Source organism: Herpailurus yagouaroundi, unplaced genomic scaffold (assembly GCF_014898765.1).
Source record: "Herpailurus yagouaroundi ecotype Mexico unplaced genomic scaffold, PumYag 163, whole genome shotgun sequence".
NCBI lineage: Eukaryota > Metazoa > Chordata > Mammalia > Carnivora > Felidae > Herpailurus > Herpailurus yagouaroundi.
This window is the reverse complement of record NW_024412404.1, coordinates 23720022-23747940: the sequence shown is the minus strand read 5'-3', so window position 1 is coordinate 23747940 and position 27919 is coordinate 23720022. Positions and strand designations below refer to the sequence as shown.

The 27919-nt window shown below is 40.0% G+C and overlaps 1 long non-coding RNA gene across 1 annotated transcript; it reads left to right on the top strand.

Moving 5' to 3' along the window:
- Nucleotides 1–22848: 22848 nt before the first annotated feature.
- LOC121037519 (uncharacterized) lies at nucleotides 22849–26912 on the top strand. The gene is made up of 2 exons (XR_005793803.1): nucleotides 22849–23051; nucleotides 25688–26912. It is a non-coding gene; the product is annotated as an uncharacterized LOC121037519 (long non-coding RNA).
- Nucleotides 26913–27919: the final 1007 nt, after the last annotated feature.

The window sequence follows — 27919 nt, the reverse complement described above, 5'->3', positions numbered from 1 at the left end:
TGGTTCTTGGCCAACACTGGTTGAAGAGTTGGCTTGTACTGTGCTTCCAAGGCAGAAGATGGGCCCGGCTAAAATCCTGCAGGCACGGGCACTGGCCCCCTGGAATGTCCCAGAACTGATTCAGGAGGTGAGGACAGTCCAACAATTGCTTTGATTGTGACAACCAGAAGGATAGAGTGGTTTCAAGTTCTCAGGGTCCCTTTAAACTCCTCACATCCAAGACATTGATGGCAGAGGGGAAGGAGATGAAATGCTTCATCTTAGCACTATGGGGTTGTTTGTCCCTTGGTCCTGAGGTTGGTGACAAGGGTATAAGTGAACTCAGCCAGGCACCTGGAGGATCCCAAACTGCTAACACATATTCAGAGTAAAAGAAGGCCAAGTTGGGAAGGGAGGCTTGTGAATGTAAGCAGTGAGAGTTGACAAGGAGCTTATTGAGCGATCGAACGCCTTTTGCAAAGTCTATTATATTGTTTAGATGGTGATGGAATAAAAATACTAATTTCATTAATATAATACAGCTTTGCCCCAGCCTCCAACCCATGCTCACTGACTAGCATTCAGGCCTGACCCGATGCACTTTCTCCCTGTACCCACTCTCTGGGGTCCCCAACCTTGCCACACCACTACTAGGGCTTTTGTGTGGAAGAATGGAAAGGAAACGAGATAGACATGGAGGATGAAGTCCCTGGGCATGAGGGCCCATGGCTGTGTTCAAGGGATTGGAGGACCAAGGTTGCACTGAAAGAACAATGTGAGAAAGAAGAAAAGGAGAATTTTAAAAGTAATGCCAGAGACCACGCTCTCCCTTTATGGGCCCACAGATGTACAAGAAAAAAACATAAATTGTTTTGAAATTACTTTTGGCTGTATATGCTGTGTTCTTTTAACCACAACACTGCTTTGGGAATAAACCACAGGAGTGGCGGCTCTATAACAGTCATAAAAACCATCTCAAAAGCTCCTCAGAGATATAGGAACTGTCAGAGAATCCCCTAAGCCTTTTCTACTTCTATTTCCAGTCTATTTCTTTGGCCAGGCCAGCTCTGGGCTTGGTAGTCCTCCCACTACAGCCCTTCCAGACTCAGCTCCTTTCCTCTCCTCCTTCCAATTGGTTAGACAAACAGTGTCCCAGCCTCCCATGCTGTTCCACAGACCAACCCAGAGGCTTTTTCCTGTTTAAGGAATAGACTGGTATCCCTACAGGCATAGATACTGGTTTCATCCCCTAGGGCAGTTGTCATGAACAGGTCTCGCACACACATGTACACATGTATTTTCCTGGACAGAAGTCTGCCGAGCCAACAGTAAAGGGAAAATAGCGATGGGCCAGGTGACACCTTTGTCCCACATGGGTCTGTGGCTTCTCTGAGTCCCCCAGCTGGGAGATGAGGCCCTGATGCTCACTGGAACACTGCCACTTCCTTATAAGGAGAAACTAATCCAAGTACCCAAGTGAAATTCCAATCCCATCTCCTGGGAGGAAGAAGGTGCACTTGGGAAAGGTATCCTTGGAACAGTTGTGCCATTAGGAATGGATGGTTTCTGGGAACCAGGAATAGCAAAGAAAGTGACAGTGCTTGGACACAAAAATCCAGTCCATACTTCAAGTATCAAGCATGGTTAACCTCATCTCCTGCTGTGCCAGTTACTAACCTATTGCCTTTCAGCTCCAGGATCTTGAGATCTTAAAACATCCTCACTCTACCCAACGCACTGTCGTTATGTCCTTGACCTCATCACGCTCAGCAACTTGAACAGGAACTCCATTCCCATACCCATTCCAACCATCCACACAATTGCCACAACCGACACTTCTTCCAGCTCTTATTTCCATGCTTATGGGTGTGTTCAAACTCATAAAGACATCCAGTCCCTTAGAAACTTAATTTTATTCCAATATGTCAGTCAGTTCTTAGCTTCATTTTCTTCCAAATTCATTTTAATCTCATCATAGACTACCTGAATCGTGTTCTCCTCCTGGAATTAGAAGGATTGCCTAGTTTCTTTTCTTTTTTTTTTTTTTTTTAATTTTTTTTTTTTCAACGTTTATTTATTTTTGGGACAGAGAGAGACAGAGCATGAACGGGGGAGGGGCAGAGAGAGAGGGAGACACAGAATCGGAAACAGGCTCCAGGCTCTGAGCCATCAGCCCAGAGCCCGACGCGGGGCTCGAACTCACGGACCGCGAGATCATGACCTGGCTGAAGTCGGACGCCCAACCGACTGCGCCACCCAGGCGCCCCAGGATCGCCTAGTTTCAAATCCTATCTCTATGTATTCTCTACACATATGTGAATTTGGGCTAATTTTACTTACTTGGGACTTATTTTTATTATCTGTTAAGTGAACCTAATATTAATGCTGACCTCCTAGGGTTGTTAAGAAAATTAAACAAAACAATATACATAAGGAGCTTAGATCTTCATGCCTGGAAAATAGCATGCCCTCCCTCGATGTTAGGTATTACTATCACTATTATCTCCCCATCTTTGTCCATCAAAATCCCAATCCTGGTTCAGCATTACAATAACACATCTTCTAGGATCCTCTACCTGGGTAACTGAGTGCTGCTAAAGGAAACATTGTAACTCTGAGAAGATTCCGTCACCACCAATTAGACTGAGTGTTCTCACTGGATCCTTAATTCCATTGGCATGCCCTATCTGTGATTCGCTCCCACGTTCATTTCTCCTAATTTTCTCTCCACATCTTTCTAATTTTTCTCAAGCCAGTTTGCACAACCGCTGAACATTCCCGGCATAAAACTGTGTCTCCTGTTTCATTAAGAAAATGGAGACCCGAGCACAATTGCCTTCAACTTCTAGTTCCTATAACCTATAAGTTAACTTAGAGCCATACAGAGCCTCCTTTCCTCCAGCTCCATCCTGCCCAAGACCGAAGGTCCTCTCTGTCCACCGTCTGCACCCTCCAGGACCTCCATCCATTAATTACCCCTTCCTATACCTTCACCCACCCTCTCTCCCTATCTACTGGGCTTTTTTACTCATTCTATAAATAGGGCATGTCCTTCTCATCCTCCTACTCCTAAGAAAAAAACTCTACTTTTGACTTTATGTGCTCTCTAGTAAGAATTCTTCTCATGGAAATTTCTTACAAGCGTGGTCTAATTCAGTCTGCACACCATTCATCCCTCAGCCTCCTACAACCAGACTTCCATCCCACTGCTCCACGTATGTCAGTCCTAATCTTATTCCAACCGCCCCAAGCTCCCGGAGATAATGACCACTCCTTTTTATTCCAGCACCTCCATTCCCGCACCTCATTTCTTGCTTGAGCATCCACAACAACCACCCTCCAGGTCTTATTGGTCCCTCTCAAACTTCTCCTGCTCTGTCATGTTCATGGAAACCTCTTCTTCTAATTGTTGCTTAAAGGTTGGGGATTCTAGATTTTTCATTTTGACCCACTGTTCTTCTTACGCTGTGTACTCTCTCTGGGTGACCATATCCCTCTGTATGGCCATATGTTTCCAAATTTCTAACTCTAGTTTTTACTTCTCCCCAAAAGTTTACATCTCATTGGTTGTTTGAATTCTTCATCTAGATATCCTAAAGGATATCATCCCTCTCTACATGCCCCAAGTCCTCAAACTCAACTCCTTATCCCAACTGATGACCATTCGGACCACCATCCACATTGCCCCTAAGTCATGAACACAGAGTTTTCCTTTCCTTCAATCCTAAACCAACCTATCTTATCTCTTAAATATTTCTTAAGTATCTCTTAAATATTTTCCAAATCTCTCTCTTCGCCTCTCTGTCTACTACCCTAGTTCCAGCTCTCCTCCTCTCTTACCTAAAGATTGCCATCATCTCCTGGTTGATTTTCCACCTGATATTACTGTTCTACCCCCCACTCCTTTGCATGATCATAGAGGGAAATACCAAAACACAAACATGATCCAGTTATCAGCCTGCTCAAAAGTTTTTAATGCTTCCCATTTTCAAGCACCTTATCAGATTCAAGGACTCACGCTATCTGGTTTTCAGAAAATTGAGATTTTCCTCCTTCTACTCCTTACTTTGTACATTAATCTCCATCTTTACATTGTACGCTGCACCTATAATCTGTGCATCCTCTGAGTCCTAGCAGATGGAATACATCTCCTTTTCTGTGTTCTCTTAGCAACGCTCACATACTGACATCCAAGCTTTTGCCACATATTATATTTGGGAATATTCTTTACTTTCCAGCTCCCAGACCAGCCGGTGAGCTCCCAGGGCTATGTCTTAGCCTTCTCTAAATACCTGGTGCTTGTCCAGCCTTGGCCTATGCTAGGTGTTGAGTAAATCTGAGTTGAACTGAACTAAGTTGGCCACTATGCCGTTCATTCTCAGAACTCTCCATCTCTGGCCTACATCAAACCTTGCTGCAACTGCCTCTTCAAAGGCAGGAACATTCCTTCCAGATGAAAGTCTTCTATTCCACTGTCACAAGCTCTTTTCCTAACTCTTGTTACACGAGTTTCCACTTCACTCGTAAGGTCTCATAAGTAGAGATATTTTCTGGTTTTAAATAAAATAAAAGTCATCCAACACCCAAAAGTCGAAAACCATCTTTGTGTGATAGAGAGGACACTCAATGGGGTGTCAGGACACTCAAGTGACAGTCACTGCTCTGTGGCTGATCTACAATCAAGACCAAGGCACTGTCTCACTAGGGCTCTATTCTCATTCACACAATGACCAAGTGGGGAAAGCTGGGATGGCAGCCATATTGTCCGACATCTCAAAGACCTTCTTTGTTTAGAGCTTACCTGGCATCATCACAAGCATGACAGTGACAAGGCTTGGTTGTTAGAGTGGCCTCAAAGCAGGTAGAGGTTGACAAGATGATAGGTTAAGGAATGAGAAGAGGAATAGAGAACAAGCAGTATTTGTCTCATCTAAGGATGAACCCAGGACAAGGAAGCCCTGAAGGAAAAATATGGGCCTGAGATGCAGGTTCTGCCCTGTTTGCCCTGATGCTCGTAACTCCATTGGACTCCTCACCTGCCAGACTTACCTCCCTTGAACTTGTTCACTCCTCACTTCCTCTCAACGAGCTCTTTTCAAATAAACACTTTCCTATAAAGATTTCACTTTTGTCTTCCCTGTTACAAATGGCCCTACAGCAGGAAGAACCACAGCAATGAGAAGTCCCTCTCAGCCCCAAATCCTGTTCGGTGCCTGGGTTCTCCTTCAGGAGCCTGGCATATTCAGCCTTCCCTGCATGTCTGCCCTGCATTTTCCCTGATTCGTAAATCTCAGAAACAGATGAAGGCCTGCCCAGCTCTGCAATCCCAAACTCAGAGAAATTGTACAAAGGGAGGGAAGCTGGCATTAAAAACAGCTAGCAACCAGTCGACGCTTCATAGCAGGAGTGGAAAGGAGCTGACTTTCAGTAACTCAGCAACCACTCAGTCGCCAAGAATGAAGCACATGGTCTACGCTATGGGGAGTGTGAAATGATTTCTTTCACACTGCCTTGTTGGAACATTCCCCATCGACAGCAATCACTCACCCTCCCAAAGAGACAGGCTCAGAGAAACAACAAAGGATAGAGAATATGCAGGACTGCACAAGGACACATAAACACACTATGCACACCCAGAAATTCAAACATAAATGCCCAGGTGAGCACACACTCAGTACATACAAATCCTCAAGCACTTGTTCACAGAGACACTCAGATATGCACAGAAACAAACCAGCATTCATTCATTTGGACCTATGCAACCTCAAACACACAGATGTTCAGTTCTAGACCCAGGCATACCACACACCCAGACAGTCCTGGGCACATCACACTTGGGCCCACAGAGCCCAGAGAAATATATAGACACTCAGAGAAAAGAAAGAAAGAAAGAAAGAAAGAAAGAAAGAAAGAAAGAAAGAAAGAAAGAAATGCATAGCCACCTCAAACTCCTAACATTCTGGTACAGAGGCAGCAAAAGTGTTCCCAGGAGGGGAGCAATGTGCCAGATATATAGTTCAGTGATCACCTCTAGGGACAGTAAGAGGGTAGAGTGCTAGGGGTGGCAGTGTAGGGGTGGGGGAGTAGGAAAGGCTTTTATTGCACTAGCTGGTGATGAGAAATGAGTAGGATTTGAGCTGAGGCCTCAAAGAAATGGATTCCAGAGACATTTTTAGGTCAAAGTGAATTAACTTCATGAAGAATACGATCTACCTAGAAAAGGGGATGAGGAGGCTGTCTCTTGGGTGTCTGGCTTGGGCAACAGGGTATCACTCACTGCGATGGGCAGTACTGGGAAGACGGTAGGGGGACAGCCAGAAAGACCCATCAGTTAGGTAAATGATGAGCTGAAAGTATCCTGAATACTGGTCCCTGGGGCATGGCCTCTGACCAAGATTTGGGGGGCTGCAGCTCACAACCTGAGCCCCAGTGAGCTTTCAGATCCCTGTCCCTGGCATTCATTCAGAAAAAGATGGGCACATTGAATTCAGATGACCAGGAGAGCAAGGAGCCTGATCAGGAGCCAGAGGGGCTTTGAAACCCCACATAGGTATGACTTTTCTGCCCACACGACTTCTGATCAGTTTCCTCCAGATCTCCCAATTGCTGGGGCTTCCATGAATGGGCCATGGTCTAACAGCTTGATCCTAAACTTCCTTTTGGACCCAGCCCTCTCTGGAGTCATAAGACACTTTGGGAGGTGAAAGTCACCCTGTTCCTCAGCTCTCCCCCAGGGTCTCTTCTGCTTTGGGCAAGAACTCAGTGGGTGCCACAGGGTCTTATTTTCACAATCGCTTTTAGCCTTAAAAGTGTGCTTATTTAAAAATAAGGGGGCACCTGGGTGGCTCAATTGGTTAAGCGTCCGACTTCAGCTCAGGTCATGATTCTCGTGGTTTGTGAGTTTGAGCCCCACATCAGGCTCTGGGCTGACAGCTCAGAGACCACTCTGAATCCTCTGTACCTCTCTCTCTTCCTCTCCCCAACTCACGTGCTCACGCATGCTCTTTCTCTCACTGTCAAAGTAAATAAACTTAAAAAAAATGTTTTAAGCAAAAATAGGGGGCACACCTGAACAAGGATCTAATAAATACCTAAATGTCACCTGGCCCCAACAAGACAACAGAGAACACCCTGGAGCAAGCGAACCACCTCCAGAATGAGCTGTGATGACAACGACTGAAGGAGAGCCTCTTTACAACAGCCATAGCTAAGCTGGCTGCACATTTAGCATCAAATCTTCCCTGTGAAGGAGGAGAGGGAAATTCTTCTCTCAAAAGCCCAATTCCTGGGAACCGGGTGTAACTTTATTGGAAATCAGATCCCAGCAAAGGAAACACTAGAGAAGTTCTGAGGGCTTCAGATTCGCTCAGCTCTTCCCAGGAGAGCTGGGTTTCTGTTCAGCATCTCCACATCCATCTGCTGTGCCACTGGGCCCCCTCTGCTGGGAGTGCATGTTGTTCTTAGCACTCAGGAATAACAGAGACTGGGGTCCTTGTGATAGCAGCCCTGCAGAGGGACAGCAAGTCCCCAGCTCTGCTTCCAGTCCCCAGTGCACCAAGCGAGTTCACCCAGACAGCCAAGGGGAAGAGAGAAGGGAGAGCAGACCTGAGGATAATGCTCTGGGGGGTGAGGGGTCCTCTTTTCCCTCCCTCCTCCTTCATTCAGCAGATCTCTATTAAATGATGACAGTGTGGTGCACAGGAGACAGAGAGATGCCAGAAAGGGTTGGTGGTCTGCTGGTACAGGAAGACTTATAAACTAATATTTTAGAAGACAATGTGGTTACATACTAAAAATGATACAAGGGGCAATGAAATTTCAGGGAAAATGGTAAACACCTTTGCATTTGTGCATTTTGGGGAGAGGAGTGTTACTTAGACTGCATGGAAGCAGAAGGGAGAAGGAATGTGCTGACAAGCACAGTTTGGGAGGTTCATGCTGAGGGGTCTGGATATCTGGAGCATTTGGTTATTAAGAGCCAATCACACTAAGAATTACACTTCCCCAGCTCTATCAGGCAGTTTTGGAAGAGACTGCATGGTCTTTCCAGATTCTTCCCTCCTAGGCCAGGCTGAGCCATTGAACTTCCTGGGATATTTGGTCTTGGGACAGAAAGACTCTTATAGCTGAAGCTATAAGATAAAAATGGAAGCAAGGAGTCATCCCCAGGAAAGAGCTCTAATAAGAGGTGGAGGGAGGGGCCCCAACCACATTCAGGTCCTGGCCCTGGTGATTCCTGAGGCCACTGCTACCATGACCTGCTCTGAGATTTGGTCATTCAGGAGATGCCACAGAATTCTTCCAGTAAAGTCTCATCTTTGATTAACCAAGCTCCAGCTGGATTTTTCCACGGGTAACCAAGAGGTTTTCCATAATGGCAGAACATGGCTGAGACACAGCTTAAGGCAACTGCACTAGGATAAAGGGAAGAGGGAATATTCTAGAGATGTTTCCGCAGTGGAAATCAAAGTGTCAGGTGGAAGATGAAGAAGTACAAGATTCTGAAATGATGTCATGAAAGCCAAGGAAAAAGATTATTTTAAGGAAAAAAATCATAGTGATATCCCCCCAAAAAGGAGGACCAAGGGATCAAACGAGATAAATATTGGAAAGCAGTGATCTGATTTGGCAATTCAGAAACTCCTAACTAGACAGCAATGGGTTAAGTAGGAAATGTGAAGAAAGGAACTTAAAAAATGATTATTTACTCAGCTTCAAGTCCACTAAAAGCATCAACCAGTAGTATTTTCATCCTATAATTCTGGTCTCCAATGTTGTCATGATAATTCAATTTGATGGAAGTGAAATTATTCTACTTTTTGACAGCAGTTTTATGTCTCCTACTTCTATTTTTTAAAATAAGTTAATATTTTATTTCATTCAAAGAAAAATGTGCTTTTTTCCCATCAGCCACAATAACCTTAAGCTAATAAATCTTTTCTTGATGTACATATTTATTATGTTTTTATTTTTTGAATATTTAACACGTGCACACGACTTCTTAAAAGTTCATAAAGTATAGAAGAGTACGAAGTAAAATGTGAATCTCTTTGTCTCGCACACCTTCCCATTAAAAGCAGTTACCAGTCCCTTGCCAATATTTCCAGAGGTAGTGTATGCCCAATATAGGTATAGGGGTGGTTGCCAGAGGGGAGGGGGGAGGACGTGGGGGAAGAGGAGCGGGGGGAGGTACAGGCTTCCAGTTGGAGAATGAATAAGTCACAAGGACAAAAGGTCCAGCAGAGGGAATATAGTCAACGGTACTGTGATAATGTTGTATGGTGACAGATGGTAGCTACACTTGTGATGAGCACAGCATAACATATAACGTTGTAGAATCACTATACTGGGCACCCGAAACTAATGTAACATTGTGCGTCAACTATACAACAAGGAAAATAATACAATGAAGAAAAAACAATAACTTTATTTTTATTGAAATGTAATGGATGGACAGTGTTATATTAGCTTCAGGTGGACAACATAATGATTCAACAATTCTATCTATTACTCAGTGCTCATCATAATTGTAGTCACTCTCTGTCACCAATGTTACTACAATCTTCTTGATAATGTTTCCGATGCTGTACTTTTCATCTCCACGACTTAATTATTTTGTGCGTGCATACCTCTTAATTCCCTTTATCAGTTTCATCTATGTCCCCCATCTCCCCTCTGGCAATCACCAATTTCTTCTCTGTATTTAAATGTCTGTTGTTCTGTTTGTCTCTTTCTCCTTTGTTTGGTCATTTGTTTTGTTTCTTACATTCCACATATGAATAAAATCATGTGGTATTTGTCTTTCTTTGACTTATTTACTTAGTATTATACTCTCTGGGTCCATCCATGTTGTTGTAAATGACAAGATCTCATTCTTTTTGTGTTGAATAATATTTTATTGTATATATATCACATCTTTATCCATTCATCTATTGATAGACACTTGGTCTGCTCCCATAATTTGGCTATTGTAAATAATTCTGCAATAAGCATAGGGGTGCACAAATCTTTTAAAATTGGTTTACTTTGGGTAAATGCCCAGTAGTGGATCCTAAGTATTTTTATTTTCAATTTTTTCAGGAACCTCTACACTGTTTTCCACAGTGTCTGTACCAATTTGCACTCCCAACAGTGCATGAGCATATAAAAGAATGAAACTAGACCACTTTCTTACACTACACACACACACACACACACACACACACACACACACAAACTCAAAATGGATTAAAGACCTAAATGTGAGACCTGAAACTATAAAATTCACAGGAGGAAACATAGGCAGTAATTTCTTTGACATCAGCCCTAGAAACATTTTTCTAGATACATCTCCTCAGGCAAGGGAAACAAAAGCAAAAATAAACTTTTGGAACTACACCAAAATAAAGAGCTTCTGCACAGAGAAGGACACCATCGACAAAATGAAAAAGAAACCTACTGAACAGAAGAAGATATTTGCAAATGATATATCCGATAAAAGGTTAAGATATCCAAAGTATATAAAGAACTTATACAACTCAATTCCAAAATTACAAGCAATCCAATTGGAAAATGGGCAGTGGATCTAAAGATACATTTTTCAAAAAAAGACATACAAATGACCAAAGACACATAAGAAGATGCTCAGCATCACTCATCAGGGAAATGCAAATCGAAACTACAATGAGATATCACCTTATAACTGTCACCTTGGCTAAAATAAAAAAGACAAGACAACTTAAAAAAAAAGAAGCAGTACAGATATACGCATTCCCTTTTGACATCTATGGACACTGATCCTTGCCTTGCTTTGTCTACTTCACATACCTCTAAGATTGTTCCATATATGTGCATATGTGTCAGCCTCTCTTTTTGAAATGGCCGTGCGGTATTTCCTTGGATTGAGTTACCATATTTTATTTTATTAGACCTCTATGGATGAACTTTTAGGTTGTTTCTATTATTTTTCAAATATAATCAGGGATGTAATAAGTGTTCTTTCTTTGAGCAGACATATAGGACAAATCCCTATAATTGAAACTGCTAAATTAAAGGGAATGTGTGCTTACAATTTTGGTAGGTATGCTCAAACTGTCCTCCCAAGTCTACCAACAATTCATGAGAGTGACAGTTACATGACACTCTCGCCCATCAAAATGAGTCATGGTGCTTTTGCTCTTTGAGAATTGATGTTATAATGTGGGAGATAAAGGGTTAACCTCAGACTGGGCTGATCCAGGAATGCCTGGGACGAGGACCTCAGAGTCCTGTTTCTCCAGAAAGTACAAAATTAAGTTAATGTGGAATATGTGTCTGCCTCATCTGCAGTGTGGCACCGCTCTTGGCTTGGGGGACCTGTGAACCAGCACACAACCTCAGGCCACCATGAATACAAAGGCATAAAAGAGAGTGTCAGGTTGCTAAACCCCACACAAACCTTGATGCTTGCATCCCTGGGAAGTTGCTTGGGCTTCTGAGGAGATGAAGATGTGTGCAGCTATGTGACTTGTCCCCCGCAGCCCTTCAGAATCCAAGTGACCTCAGTATTAGAGCCTACCATAACTCATGAATCTATGCAGGTGCACAAATCAGTGGTTTAAATTTACACTTATTTTATTATCAGTAAGGGTGAGCATTTTTCCTACAAGTTCAAAGACTATTTTTTATCCACTTTTATGAACTGTCTATCATGTTCTTTGCCTACTAGAGAGGTAATGTTTATATTCTTGATTTATAAATACTCTTTATATGTTACAGGGTGGGTCACTTTATCATACGTGTTGCAATATTTTTTTTTTCAGTTTTTTATTTGTCTTCTGACCATGTTTATAGTACTTTTTTACCATGGACAATCATTTCATTTTCATAGTTCTGCATATCCATCTTGTCTCTTAAAACTTGTGGATTTTATAAACTCCTTTCAAAGGCCTATTTAATTTTAAGTTTATAAAGTTTTATTTCATGTTTCCTTCTAGTTCTTTTATTTTTCCCTTTTTTTAGTATTCAGTACATCCAGAATTTTATTTTGATATAAAGAGTGAGGTAGAAATCCAACTTTATCTTTTCCAGATTATTACCTAAGTCAGTGCCTTGATAATAAAAGCTTTCATACTCTACCACAAGGCACTGTTTTAAGCTCTTTTACAGAGTTAGTAATACTAGACTTTCAAAATGCTTACAATTTCCCTCAGCAAAAACACAGATTATGCCAACAGAAAGCTAGAGACATCTAATGCTCTATTCCACCTTTTTTATTAACTATTTCTAAAATACACAATATGAAAGGATTTGTAAAATTTCAATAGGTATTGAGATTGTAATTTAGGTAAACACCTGCCAGATGTGCAAAGCATTATCCACTAGCCAATAGAAGGCAAAGAAAAGTACCTGTCCACTCACCCCCATGCATATCTCTTCCTCAAAAAGAGGCTTTCCTTGACCAGATGGGAAGGTACAACCAGACAGGACAAGAGCCACTCTCTGAGGCTACAATATGTGAATCTATAGATTTCCTCTCCACATTTGTAGCTTTTTCCCCCCACAGAGTTCCAGACAGTTTAGTTCAATGACACAATTTCTCAAACACATAAACCAGAGGTGTAAATGGGTTTGGTGTTAAGTCTCTACCCATGGTAAAGAGGATAGCAATAGGCAAGGGCTGAGCTTTGGAAAGCATGGTGGGTAGGATACAGATGGTATATACTTAGGAGGTAGAGATGGGAAGTGGTAAACATGAGATCTTCAGTCCTACTTTCTAGAAACAAAGCTACATTTTGATTTTTTCCTCTTGAGAGTAAATACCAAAGAAATGGAACCAAGACAGTTCTCCTTAGGTCAATAGATTTGCACATCATGAATAATTGCTAAACCCCAGCAAATGTAGTTGGGGGATGTGCCTGTCAGCCATCCCATTGCTTAAGGTTTGGGATGATGATTCTAATGGCAACAAAATAAATGTGAAACAGTCAATGCAAATTGATCCACAAGCTAATGAGGAAAAGCAGAGCTGGATACACCTTTTACCTTCTAAGTAAGCTGGGGAAACATCAGAGTTTATAGGAAGATGTATGGTATTGGTCAAGGATCTTGGTTGTGTTAAATGGAAAGCAATTGTAATTACCTTAAGCAAAACAGAAAACTTAGACATAACAGATGGCTAGGGTATAAGGGTTGAGAAAAGGCAGAAACCACAAAATGCAGAGACCTAAAGAGCAGAATGCATCAGTTAGACTCTTATTTAAATGCTACACAAATTGCCTGGCTTATTGAAGTGAAAACAACTTTGTTGGAAGCATCTTGAGGAGTCCCAAAATTTACTGAAAGCCTGGAGAATCTGGCTCAGAAAATGGTCAGAGTCCAGGAGAAAAGGTGATACCAGACATGCGAACTCTTCCCACAGGATGAGTCTGAAGATACTGCATCTGCCTCAGAAGCTAAACGCTGGGTGCCTAAGTGTTGCACCAGCCCCAAGTGACAACAACCCAAAGCTGCCCTGGCACCATCACTTCTGCCCCTGGAAAATGGCCATGGCTGTCACCACTACAGACAACCAGTGAATTCTCTACTGGCCCAGGTCTTAGCATCACTAGCTTCAGAATCTCAGGTAAGTCCATCTCACGTCCTGTGTCTAGCTCCTGGCTTCTGGCAGGACTTGACACTTCATATTTGGCTCTTTAGCTTCCATTATGGTAGACTGACTCAGCATCCCCAACAAGACTATGTACACTGGACAGTGAAGGAAATGACAAATGACGACTCCATCAACACCCTAACTCGAATGTTCTGGGAAGGACATCATTGCCACTCCTGCTGAACACCAATATTGTCACCCTTGGACACCACTGCTACTGCCCCTGCATCTAAAAACCATTTGGAACCAAGTCCTGTCTGCCAGAGGAAGAGACAGAGGGAGCATCAGACCTTCAGGCTTCCAAAGAAAAAGGCAAGCAATAAATAGGGTCACATTGAAAAGAGAATATAGCACCTAAAATTCAGGAAGGGATTTATTTTTATGTTTTAGGAAAATATTTTTTAAACCACATGCTTTGGTTTTTCATTTAGGTAAAACATGGAGTCTATCAACCAAAAGATAAAGAGAGCAAGGACCTGGTTAAGGAAATAATACAAAAAGGATTAATAAGCAGTAGTTGAATTTAATGTTGTTTTAGAGGTTGCTGAAGAGAAGCCAGTGAAGAGGAGGAAAAGCTTGAAAATCTTTCCCTTAGTGCACAGAAGAGCAAAGAAATAAAAAGCTGAAGTCTACAGGTGCTCTTGAAATGAAGAACCACAGAAACATGAGCGATGCACATGAAAGGGAACATAAGACATTGAAAATAATCATCACAGATATAATAAAAGAAAACTTCTCTTAAGAGAGATAACAGATTAAAGCTGTTCTCAAAGAAGCAAACATAATTAATAAAAAGGAACAACACGTAAATAGGTGATGGGGATTAAGGAGGGCACTTGTCGTGATGAGCACAGAGTGATGTATGGAAATGTTGAATCACTATATCATACACCTGACACTAATATAGCACTGTATGTTAACTAACTGGAATTAAAATAAAAACTAGAGGCACCTGGGTAGCTCAGTCAGTTAAGTGTCTGACTCTTGATTTCAGTTCAGGTCATGATCCCACAGTTCATGAGATCAAGCCCCACATCAGCCTCTGTGCTTACAGCCTGCTTGGGATTCTCTCTCTCCCTCTCTCTCTCTCTCTCTCTCTGCCCCTGCTCCATGAGCTCTCTCTCTCTCTCTCTCTCTCTCTCTCTCTCTCAAAATAAATAAGTGAATAATAAATAAATAAAAACTTTTCTAAAAAGGAACAACACATACATATATCCCAGTGACTTTCAAAATTACAAGAATAAAGAAAAATCCCTATGAACATGAAGACAGGGAAAAACTGATGGCACAAGAAAATAGAATAAAATATCAAGCTAGATTCAGACTTTTCCTTTCAATCATACCAGATGACTTCCCTATCCTTGCCAGAACATTTGCTTTACATGCACTGGAGCCCATCTAAATAAAATTCACGTTAGAGGAGGGGCCAAGATGATGGAACAGCATGCAAGTTTTTTGGCATCTCTCATCCCTGAAACGCACCATCTTGCACACCTAGAAAACTGATTTGAGTATTAACACAATAATCTACACAACCCGAACCACAGAACGTGGTAGGTATGTGGCATGCAGAGGTGAACTGGGGGAGAGAGAAGCCACAGAGGGCAGAGTACTGTTTTTGCTTGTAGAGAGAAGATGGAGACAGGGGGAGTGTGTGGAAAGCATCCCCCGCCTCTAAAGCAGCTGGAGAGAAAAGAAAGAGTACAAAAGGGACTGAACAAAAAAGGGAAAAGGAGAAAGGAGAGGGTTTAAATTCCCTTAAGACTCTATAAACAGGGGGAGCACAGAGTCTGAAACTCTGTAGCTAGATAACCTGGTTGTGCTCTGGTGGGAAGGGCAAATCCTCAGGAGCAGAAACAAGGTCCAAGGGGTCCGAGGGACACATGGGGAGAGGCGGTTCCCCTGCTGGGAGGACATTTGGTAGAGGCTGTGCAGCCACCCTACAGGCAAAAGTCCCAGCAGACCCTGGAGAACAACCACATTCATTGGTGCTGGAATAAAGATGTTAATGGGGAAGGCTGGTGCCAGATGTGTGTTGTAATTTTTCCATAATCCCTGAAACACTGCTGCTACACAATCACGTGAACTTTTTCTAGGGTGGGCTGGCACCCAGCTGGGGTCTCTGGGCATCAGAGGCAACAGGGTCCCACAAGCATTCCTGGGGATGGGCGGGCACTCAGCCACTACTTGGTGAGACCCTCCCAAGGGTCAGAACAGGTCAAAGCTGCAGTCCCTAAGAAACTGGGAAACACAGTCCCTAAGAAAGCTGGGAAACACAGCTGCTGCATCTGAGACAGAATTCGGGAGGGAGGTGCCACCTGGCAGTCTGACAGCTTGGTCACAGACAGTGTAAAAGGGGGAATGGACAGAAGCCAGAGACAAAGGAGGGGTGCTCGGTCAGGAAGAGCACAGAGTTCTGATACTAGAGACTGGGAAGCTGGGTGATGCCATTTTCACCGCTCCTGAGCATGTGCATACACCCCTACATGCACCACTAAAATCCACCCCAGTAGCTAAATAGCACCATCTAGCAGAGAACAGAGCCATTACACTAAGCCCCACCCAACTGGGCCAACCGTGCTGTTCGGGAGCACCACAAGTCTCTCCACCTACTTAGTTTACTATAAAGTGCTTCATAGTTTGACTTCTAGCAGAAACTGATGTAATTTCAGTCGTATTTCAGTCTGTTTGCTGGTCCATCTATTCAATTTTTTTTTCTTTTTCTTTTCTTACTCTTGAATACAGAAAGAGAAAAAAATTATTTTTATTTTTCATTTTTATTAAAAATATTTTCTTTAATTTTTTCTACTATATTTTTTGCTTTTTTGTAAATTATTTAAATCCTATTTTCCTTCTATCATTTCATTTTATTCTATCTTATTATATTCATTTTTCAAGTTTTCAAACATTCTCCCTTTTTTTCTGCTTCTTTCCTTTTTTTTTCTTTTTGCCTTTTTTTTCATTTCTTATATTTCCCTTTTTTCTCTAATCTATCAAGCTCCTTTCAACAATCAGACCAAAACACACCTAGGATCCAGCATCTTTTATTGGATTTTTTGTATTTTTTTTTACTTTTTAATTTTAATTTTTTTTACCCTATTAATTCATTTTCTTCCTTCAAAATGACGAAACGAAGGAATTCACCCTAGAAGGAAGAACAAGAAGAAATGACAGCCAGAGACTTGATCAACACAGACACAAGCAAGATGTCTGAAACAGAATTTAGAATCACAATAATAAGAATACTAGCTGGGGTTGAAAATAGATTAGAGTCCCTTTTTTAGAAGTAAAAGCTAATCAGGATGAAATAAAAATGCTATAACTGAGCTGCAATCTCGAATGGATGTCATGACGGCAAGGATGGATGAATCCTTGCGAATCAGTGATATAGAGGACAAACTTAAGGCAAACAATAAAGCAGAAAAAAGAGGGGAACTAAGGCAAAAGAGCATGATTTAAGAATTAGAGAAATCAGGGGCACCTGGGTGGCTCAGTCGATTAAGTATCCAACTTCGGCTCAGGTCATGATCTCACAGTTTGTGCGTTCAAGCCCCGCATCGGGCTCTGTGCTGACAGCTTGGAGCCTGGAACCTGTTTCAGATTCTGCGTCTCCCTCTGTCTCTGCCCCTCCCCTGCTCACACTCTGTCTCTCTCTGTCTCTCAAAAATAAATAAATGTAAAAAAAAAATTTTTTAAAGAATTAGAGAAATTAGTGACTCATTAAAAAGGAATGACATCACAATCATAGAAGTCCCAAAAGATGAAGAGAGAGAAAAAGGGGTAGAAGGTTTATGTGAGCAAATCATAGCGGGAAAGTTTCCTAACCTGGGGAAAGACACAGACATCAAAAACCAGGAAGCACAGAGGACTCCCAGTAGATTCAACAAAAACTGACCATCAACAAGGCATATCATAGTCATATTCACAAAATACTCAGGCAAGCAAAGTATCATGAAAGCAGCAAATGAAAAATAGTTCTTAACCTACAAGGGAAGACAGATCAGGTTCACAGCAGACCTATCCACAAAAACTTGGCAGGCCAGAGAGGAGTGCCAGTATATATTCAATGTGCTGAATAAGAACAATATGCAGCCAAGAATTCTTTATCCAGCAAGGCTGTCATTCAAAATAGCAGGAGAGGTAAAATGTTTCCCAGACAAACAAAAATTAAAGGAGTTTGTGACCACTAAACCATCCATGCAAGAAATTTTAAGGGGGACTCTCTGAGAGAGAAAAGACAAAAAAAAAAAAAAAAAAAAGACCAAAAGCAACAAAGACTAGAAAGGACCAGAGAACACCACCAGAAACTCCGACTCTACAGGCAACATAATAGCAATAAATTCCTATCTTTCAGTACTCATTCTAAATGTCAATGGATTAAATATTCCAATCAAAAGACATAGGGTAACAGAATGGATAAGAAAACAAGATCTATCTATATGCTGCTTACAAGAGACCCACTTTAGATCTAAAGACACCTTCAGATTGAAAGTAAGGGGATGGAGAACCATCTATCATGCTAATGGTCAACAAAAGAAAGCCAGAGGAGCCATAATTATATTATCATACAATCTAGATTTTAAAATAAAGACTGTATCAAGAGATGAAGAAGGGCATAATATCATAAATAAGGGGTCTATCCACCAAGAAGATCTAATAATTGTACACATTTATGCTCCAAATATGGAAGAACCCAAATATATAAATCAATTAATCACAAACATACAGAAACTCATTGATAATAATACAATAATAGTAGGGGACTTCAACACCCCACTTACAACAATGGACATATCATCTAAACAGAAACTCAAGGAAACAATGGCTCTGTATGGCACACTGGACCAGATGGATTTAACAGATATATTCAAAACATTTCATCCTAAAGCAGTGGAATATACATTCTTCTCCAATGCACATGGAACAGTGTCCAGAACAGACCACATACAGGGACACAAGTACAAAAAGATTGAGATCATACTGTGTATATTTTCAGACCACAACGCTATGAAACTCGAAATCAAACACAAGAAAAAACTCGGAAAGTAACAAATACTTGGAGACTGAAGAACATCCTACTAAAGAACGAATGGGCTAACCAAGAAGTTAAAGAGGAAATTAAAAAGTACGTGGAAGCCAGTGAAAATGCTAACACCACAGCCCAATATCTCTGGGACACAGCAAAGGTGGTCTAAGAGGAAAGTATATAGCAACTCAGGCCTTCCTAAAGAAGGAAGACATGTCTCAGATACACAACCTACCTCACACCTTAAAAAGCTTGAAAAACAACAGCAAATAAAACCCAAAACCAGCAGAGGACAGGAAAGAATAAATATTAGAGCAGAAATCAATGCTATCGAAACCAAAACAAAAACAAAAACAGTAGAACAGATCAATGAAACCAGAAGCTGATTCTTTGAAAGAATTAACAAAAGTGATAAGCCCCTAGCCAGTTTGATCAAAAAGAAAAAGGAAAGGACCCAAATAAATAAAATCAAGAAGGAAAGAGGACAGATCACAACCAACACAGCAGAAATACAAACAATAATAACAGAATATTATAATCAGTTATACACCAATAAAATGGGCAATCTGGAAGATATGGACAAATTTCTAGAAACATATAAACTACCAAAACTGAAACCAGAAGAAATAGAAAATTTGAACGACCCATAACCACAAAAGAAATCGAATTAGTAATCAAAAATCTCCCCCAAAAAACAGAGTCCAGCGCCAGATGGCTTTCCACAGGAATTTTACCAAACATTTAAATAAGAGTTAATACCTATTCTCTTGAAGCTGTTCCAAAAAAATAGAAATGGAAGGAAAACTTCCAAACTCTTTCTATGAAGCTTCTATGATGCTGTAAAAAGGAGAATTACAGACCAATTTCTCTGATGATCACGGATGCAAAAATCCTCAACAAGATAATAGCCAACTGGATCCAAAAATACATTAAAAATTATTCACCATGACCAAGTGGGATTTATACGTGGGATGCAGGGCTGGTTAAATATCCACAAAGTAATCAAAGTGATACATCACATCAATAAAAGAAAGGACAAGAACCATAGGATCCTCTCAATAGATGCAGAGAAAGCATTTGACAAAATACAGCATCCTTTCTTGATAAAAACCCTCAAGAAAGTAGGGATAGAAGGATCATACCTCAAGATCATAAAAGCTATAATTGTAAGACTCAATGCTAATATCACCCTCAGTGGGGAAAACCTGAGAGCCTTTCCCCCAAGATCAGGAACAAGACAGGGATATCTACTCTTGCCACTGTTAGCCAACATAGTATTGGAAGTTTTAGCCTCAGCAATCAGACAACACAAAGGAACAAAAGTCAGGAGGAGGTCAACCTTTCACTCTTTGAAGATGACATGATACTCTATATGGAAAACCCAAAAGCTTCCACAAAAAAACTGCTAGAATTGATTCATGAATTCAGCAAAGTTGCAGGATATAAAATCAATGCACAGAAATCAGTTGCATTCCTATACACCAACAATGAAGAAACAGAAAGAGAAATCAAGGAATCGATCCCATTTACAATTGCACCAAAAACCATAAAATACCTAGGAATAAATCTCACCAAAGAGGTGAAAAATCTATACACTGAAAACTATGGAAAGCTTATGAAAGAAATTGAAGAAAACACAAAAAAATGGAAAAAGATTCCATTATCCTCAATAGGAAGAACAAATATTGTTAAAATGTCAATACTACCCAAAGCAATCTACACATTCAATGTAATCTCTATCAAAATAACAGCAGCATTCTTCACAGAGCTAGAACAAACAATCCTAAAATGTGTATGGAACCAGAAAAGACACTGAATAGCCAAAGCAATCCTGAAGAAGAAAACCAAAGCTGGAGGCATCACAATCCTGGACTTCAAGCTGTATTACAAAGCTGTAATCATCAAGACAGTATGGTACTGGCACAAAAACAGACACTCAAATCAATGGAACAGAATAGAGAACCCAGAAATGGACCCATAAACATATGACCAACTAATCTTTGACAAAGCAGAAAAGAATATCCAATGGAATATAGTCTCTTCAGTAAACGGTGCTGGGAAAACTGGTAGTGACATGCAGAAGAATGAACCTGGATCACTTTCTTACACCATACACAAAAATAAAACTCAAAATGAATAAAAGACCTAAAGGTAAGACAGGAAGCCATTAAAATCCTGGAAAAGAAAGCAGGCAAAAGCCTCTTTGACCTTGGCCACAGCAACTTCTTACTCAACACGTCTCCAGAGTCAAAGGACACAAAAGCAAAAATGAACTATTGGGACCTCATCAAAATAAAAAGTTTCTGCACAGTGAAGGAAGCAATCAGCAAAACTAAAAGGCAACTGACAAAATTGGAGAAGATACTTGCAAATGACATATCAGATAAAGGGTTAGTATCCAGAATCTATAAAGAACTTCTCAAACTCAATACCTAAAAAACAAATAATCCAGTGAAGAAATGGGCAAAAGACATGAATAGACACTTCTCCAAAGAAGACATCCAGATGCCACCCAACACATGAAAAAATGCTCAACATCACCCATCATCAGGGAAATACAAATCAAAACCACAATGAGATACCACCTCACACCTATCAGAATGGCTAACATTAACAACTCAGGCAATGACAGATGTTGGTGAGGATGTGGAGAGAGAGGATCTCTCTTGCACTGCTGGTGGGAATGCAAACTGGTGCAAATACTCTGGAAAACAGTATGGAGGTTCCTCAAAAAATTAAAAATAGAACTACCCTATGACCCGGCAATGGCTCTACTGGGTATTTATCCAAGGGATACAGGTGTGTTGTTTCGAAGGAGCACATGCACCCCAACATTTATAGCAGCACTACCGACAATAGCCAAAGTATGGAAAGAGCCCAAATGTCCATCAACAGATGAATGGATAAAGAAGATGTGGTATATATATATATATATATGGAGTACTACTCAGCAATCAAAAAGAATGAAATATTGCCATTTGCAACTGTGTGGATAGAACTAGAGGGTATCACACTGAGCAAAATTAGTCAGAGAAAGATAAATATCATATGACTTCACGCATATGATGACTTTAAGATACAAAATAGATGAACATAAGGGAATGGAAGCAAAAATAATATAAAAATATGGAGGGGGACAAAACATAAGAAACTCTTAAGTACAGAGAACAAGTAGAGAGTTGCTGGAAGGGTTGTGGGGGTGGGATGAGTTAAATGGGTAAGGGGCATTAAGGAATCTACTCCTGAAATCATTGTCGTACTATATGATAACTAACTTGGATATAAATTTTAAAATAAATAAATTATTTTAAAAAATCACACTAATAAATTTAAAACTAGATAAACTAAAATATAAAATATTGGTAGTGAGCAATGAAATTCCATAATCATAGGTTTGCATAAATACTTGTTGTAAACATGGTTAAAAGAATAAAATGAGGGGCACCTGGCTGCCTCAGTCAGTAAAGAATATGACCCTTGACCTTGGGGTCATGAGTTCCGAGCCCCACATTGGGTGTAGAGATTACTTAAATAAGTAAATAAATTTCTTTAAGTGAATAAAATGCATATCAGAATTTATTCTAAAAGAAAAGATAAAAATTAACAAAACTAATAATGACAATCTTTTTTAAAATGTTTATTCATTTTTGAGAGAGAGAGACAGACAGAGAGTGAGCAGGCGAGGGGCTAAAAGAGAGGGAGACAGAATCTGAAACAGGCTCCAGGCTCCGAGCTGTCAGCACAGAGCCCAATGCAGGGCTCAAACTCACAACTGTGAGATCATGACTAGAGCTTTACCAACTGAACCACCCAGACTCCCCTAATAATGAGGTATTTTTAATTAAATGTAGTTATTCATAGAATTTAAACCATGTTGTATGAATCATTATAAGAGAAAGAAAATTTTAAATAAAACAGTACACATAGGATCGGAAGGATTGGAAATAGGAGTGTTAAAATCAAAAACAAGCTGAGACCAACCTTGAAAATTCCTTGAGCAGATAAAACCAGTTTGGTCGGGTAAACAAAGCTGAAGTCAGCTTATTTTGTTAAGACTAACTTGACCCGGGTCACTTCTTGCTTTTGCTTCTAGAAATCATAAGCAAAATTTGAACTGCTTCCCAAGGTTATATGAAGGAACCACTAACCAATTCCCTATCATTTAAAGAAATTCCAATATTCTAACCAATCATCATGAAGAATAGTCACTGCTTTCTCGCTACATACGCTTCTTTATAACAATGCACCCCTGAGCCTCGCTTCATATTTTGGTTTAAGTGCTTCCATTCTGCCAACTGTCTTGTTGGGTGAGCACAATACACTTTTACTAATTACTGCTTTGGTGATTCATCTGTTTCACTTCTCTTATTTCTGAACTTTTGACATTCCACAGGATCAGAAGTGAGATCCAAAGAAACCCGCCAATGACTCAGGCTGGTGAGTAAGCAGGTGCTGGTACTTGTTTAAAGAAAGTAATTTAGAGGCGCCTGGGTGGCGCAGTCGGTTAAGCGTCCGACTTCGGCCAGGTCACGATCTCGCGGTCCGTGAGTTCGAGCCCCGCGTCAGGCTCTGGGCTGATGGCTCAGAGCCTGGAGCCTGCTTCCGATTCTGTGACTCCCTCTCTCTCTGCCCCTCCCCCCTTCATGCTCTGTCTCTCTCTGTCCCAAAAATAAATAAATAAACGTTGAAAAAAAAAATTAAAAAAAAAAAAAGAAAGTAATTTAAATAAATATAGGTAAGATAAAAGTTTACACGAAGTCCATGGATATTCATTGAATTTCTAAATCATCTCCAAACAAAATAAACATTAAATGCTAAGCATAAGTTTATCTACTTTGGGCTTTTTAATTTTTTACAGAGACAAAAGGTATTTGAGTATTGATAAACATGTTCTGTGCCACACTGAAATACTTACTACAAGGGAGAAAATACTTCTAGGAATTATGAAATATATTTAAAATTGCTAATCCAGTACAGGATACTAAATATGATAGTTCACTATTGCCTAATTCCTAGTTTTCACTGGAAAGAAAAGATTACCAATAGTAAAAATTTATAACTGATATGTAAAAATAAAACTACTAGGTTTAAAAAAAGGGTTAAAAAATGACTCTGTATGAAAACTAAGTAAGGAAAATAGAATATGGTGTGGGAGGAGGGGGGCTGGGTAAGGAAAGATATAAATGATTGTTTGAAATTAAGAAAAGAAAAAGGACAAAACTAAATGGATATAGGAAGTTGTAAAAGGTTTATGGAAAATGAATCTTCTGAAAGGAATTTTATGCATGGTCAAGCTAAGATTGGAATGGATTTATTTTTTAAAAAGAGACAATTTTAATATCAAAAGTATACTGATGCAGTGTTAGAACTTGGTTTTCTCTCTGTTAAAAGGATAATGTGTTTTTTATTTTTTTAGATTGGTGGTCTGCTTTTTATAAGGAATTATAAACAAAGTTTCTTTACCTACAATGTAATCTGCCTAGGAAATAAAGATTCTGTGTCTTATGAAATTATTTCCTGTGCTTTACATTGTCTCTTTCAAGTCTCTGATTACTTCAAAAAATAACGGAGTCATCTCTATTAGAGCCAAGGTTTTACTTGCCTTTGAAGTCTTTTAATTGTCACTTTGGTTGAATGGATAACTAAGTCAATTGCATCTTGGTTTGGATCTTTAACCATGGCTATTTTTAAGGTTTTTGTCATTCACAATTATTTTTTACTCTCAATTCTTCTCTAAAAGCATTCTGATCAATTACAAACAAAAGTGTTTTATCCTCAAAGAGATTCACAGAAAGGACCCTACCAAGTAATTTAAAATGCAGGTTTCTGGTGACTTTAAGACTATAACATTAAACTGAGTAAGAATTTTAAAACTTCAATGGAAAACTGATTGATTCATAAAGCTGCTAACCCAAGATGAAGCAAAACAATAATTAAGTGTGTAACACTGAATGAACTGATGAAGATGATTATAATTTTTACTACTTCATTTAAAACAATTGCCAGTTCTCTGTGATGAGAACCTTTCCACAGATCTGTACTGAGCTCCATGAGGATAAGAAACTCTGAAGGAGGGGAAAACAAGCAAACAAAACAAACAAAACAAAACAAAACACACACACACACACACACACACGAAACTGTTGTTAATTCTTTAATGTTTTGTTTTCCAGATATAAAGAATTCTTTTTTTCATCTAGTTTAATCTATAACTTACAACAATTTGACGGTACATATTTGCAACAAAGGTTGAAACATTTATCTTTTGCTCCCTATCTGTCCCCTGCATAATTTGGAAACTCTTACTGAATACTCTTGTTTTTCATGACAATGTATTAATTTGCATGAGTTCAGTAAGAATCTTTTCTCCTTGTAAAGGGACCAACTGGGTAAATCCTAGGCTTAGCTTCCTAGCTTCAAGAGGGTTTTGAAAGTCCAATCTGAAATTCCTTATGAAAAAGTCCTTATGAAAAATTCCTTATGAAAAAGATATACTTGTTTTTAATATCTTAGTGTTTATTTATTTTTGAGAGAGAGAGCGCAAGCGGAGGAGGGGCAGAGAGAGGAGGGAGACACAGAATCCGAAGCAGGCTCCAGGCTCTGAGCTGTCAGCACAGAGCCCCACGCAAGGCTTAAACTCATGAACGGTGAGATCGTAACCTGAGGTGAAGTCGGATGCTTAACCAACTAAGCCACCCAGGCGCCCCAAAGCAGATTTAAAACAGCCTATATGGTCAATCACTATTCTTGCTGCACCTCTATAAATATCCAGGCCAAGTTTATTAAAACGAGACTTAATTTGCAAACAAATTAGTCTTACTGTGGTTTCTTTTCATAGAAATGGGGATGATTATAAAGAGAAAAATTATGTTTCAGTCATGTACCTTTGTAGATACCAGATTCCAGTGTTGTTAATTGAGATTTTGTTTTCCACCTATAAACTGGACTAGATCCTGAATACTTCAAAGTTTTCTCCAACATTTGGCTAGAACTCTCCAAACTAACATTTTCCATTTTCTCTCACTCGTTTCACTTGCAATCACTATACAACTAAAACTGCCCTTTTCTGGAAGCCATGCAACTAAAGCTGGATAACTTGATATACACTTCAAAGAAATCAGCACAACAGCTCATGTGTGGACAATCTCCATGCCTACTGCTATGCAGCCACTCAGAGCTCACCAGAGACATTCACACTGCAAACCAGGAATGTGTCAGATTGCTGCTGCCTGCCTTCACTCCATCTAAAGATGCTTAGAACCCGACGTCTAGAAATCTTCTCAACTGGCTGCTCTCCAAACACAGAAACTGAATTTATAATTTGCTTAAACTATTAACCTTTGTTTTTCTTCTGTTTCCATAGAAATGCCTCTCATTAAATTACCTGATTGCTCACATCAGAATGAGACCTAAAGCAGGTGAAAATTCACCTGCAACACTGCCTCCTGAAATAAAACATCCTCATATTCATCCTGTCCTAAGTAATCATGAGGATATGTGTTTGCCGAGACATCGTGTTATGCCTATAACCCGTTTGAGTTATTTAACTGGTTAAATCTCGGTGTCTACAGTCTCAGCTCTGGGGAATTTCTCAATCTGTGGCTATTGTTCTTCCTATAGTCATCATATTAATCTCACTAGCGTATCGTATACTCTCTCAGGTTTTAAACACCTGTCAGTCCCCACTCACATGCCACATGGTATTCACAAAGGATTAGGCAACTGGATGGAATCAACAATAACTACACAAATGATGAAGATAGTGACTACATGGCCCTCTGGCCTGACTACTCAACTAATGGAAACAGCAGATATATGATTCTTTGGCCTGATTACATCAACAGTGGTAAGGAGAATAACGTGATACTCTCAACCTGCTGAGAGAATGACCAAAAGGGAGGGAATTCTCGAAACGAAAACCAAACTAGAGATGAGCCTTGAAAATTCCCTGAGCAGACAAAACCAGGTTAGTCATACAAACAGAGCTGAAGTCAGCTTATTTTGCAAGACTAACTTGACCTAGGTCATTTCTTGCTTTTGCTTCTGGAAATCATAAGCAAAACTTGATCTGTTCCCCAAGGTTGATATGAAGTAACCACTGACCAATTATTTATCACTTAAGAAAATTCTAATATTATAACCCTTGTGAAGAATAAACAGTCAGTGCTTTCTCACTATATAAGCTTCTTATAACAATATTCCCCTGAGCCCCACTTCATGTTTTGGTTTGAGTACTCCTGGTCTGCAAACTGTCTTTTTGCGGTGTGCACAATAAACTTTTACTAATTACTACTTCAATGATCAACTGGTTTTACTTCTTTTTGATGGGAGCTGATATTAAATGTTGGGGTTTGGGAGTGAATGGTCAAGAAAGAATTCTTGAGGCATCTTTGGTGCAAAAAGGGTGATTTTATTAAAGCACAGAGACAGGACCTGTGGACAGAAAGAGCTGCACTGAGGTTGTGAGGAGTGGCTGATCATATACTTTTAAATTGGGAGGGGGTTAGGGATAGCATAAGTTCCTAAGGAATTTGGAAGCAAGATTTCCAGGACATTGAGGGGCTAGCTGTTGTTAGGATAAGGTCATTTACTACTGTGTAGTAAAACCTTAGTCATGAGACCCTTCAGGTGTACATCAATGGGCCATATGCTTAGAGGATGATTGCTAACATATACCTTGGGGGGTAGAGATAAAGAAAGTTTTCAAAGGGATTTTTTTTGTATATTAAAGAAGACTTACAGGATCCTGGAGGTTATGATAAGGTCAAGCTAAGGTTGCTTTTTGCCCTTAGCAAAGTATTAATATCAAAGCAGTTGAGTTCCTGGAAGAAGGTCACTCTGTCTGTCTCAAGGACTTGTCAATGGGCTTTAAATTGTAGGGAAGTTTAAAATTTTTCTTTGGCCTTTGTTCTCCACATCAGAGATATGAGTAAGTTTTTGGCAAAACAAAAAACAAGATGAAGAAATGAGATTAAGATGGCAGTTTGACAATAACTGTAAATCAGTTAAATACCCTTCTAAAACAAAACGACTACCTAATTCATATCAAAATGAAAGTGCACCTACACCCTATCTTCGAAAATCTAAAACAAAGTAACACAGAAAGTTTAATTGTGAAAGACTGAACAAAGGTAAACCAGACAACAAAAGTAGAGCCACAGTGCTCATGTCAGACAATGTAAATTTCAAACCAACAAAAAAATGCTAAGCTGAACAAATAGGATTGTATTACTTTTGGTGAAGGTACATCCTACAATGACATTCTGATATAAAAAGAAAAACAGTTTATATGCCAGGTAACACAG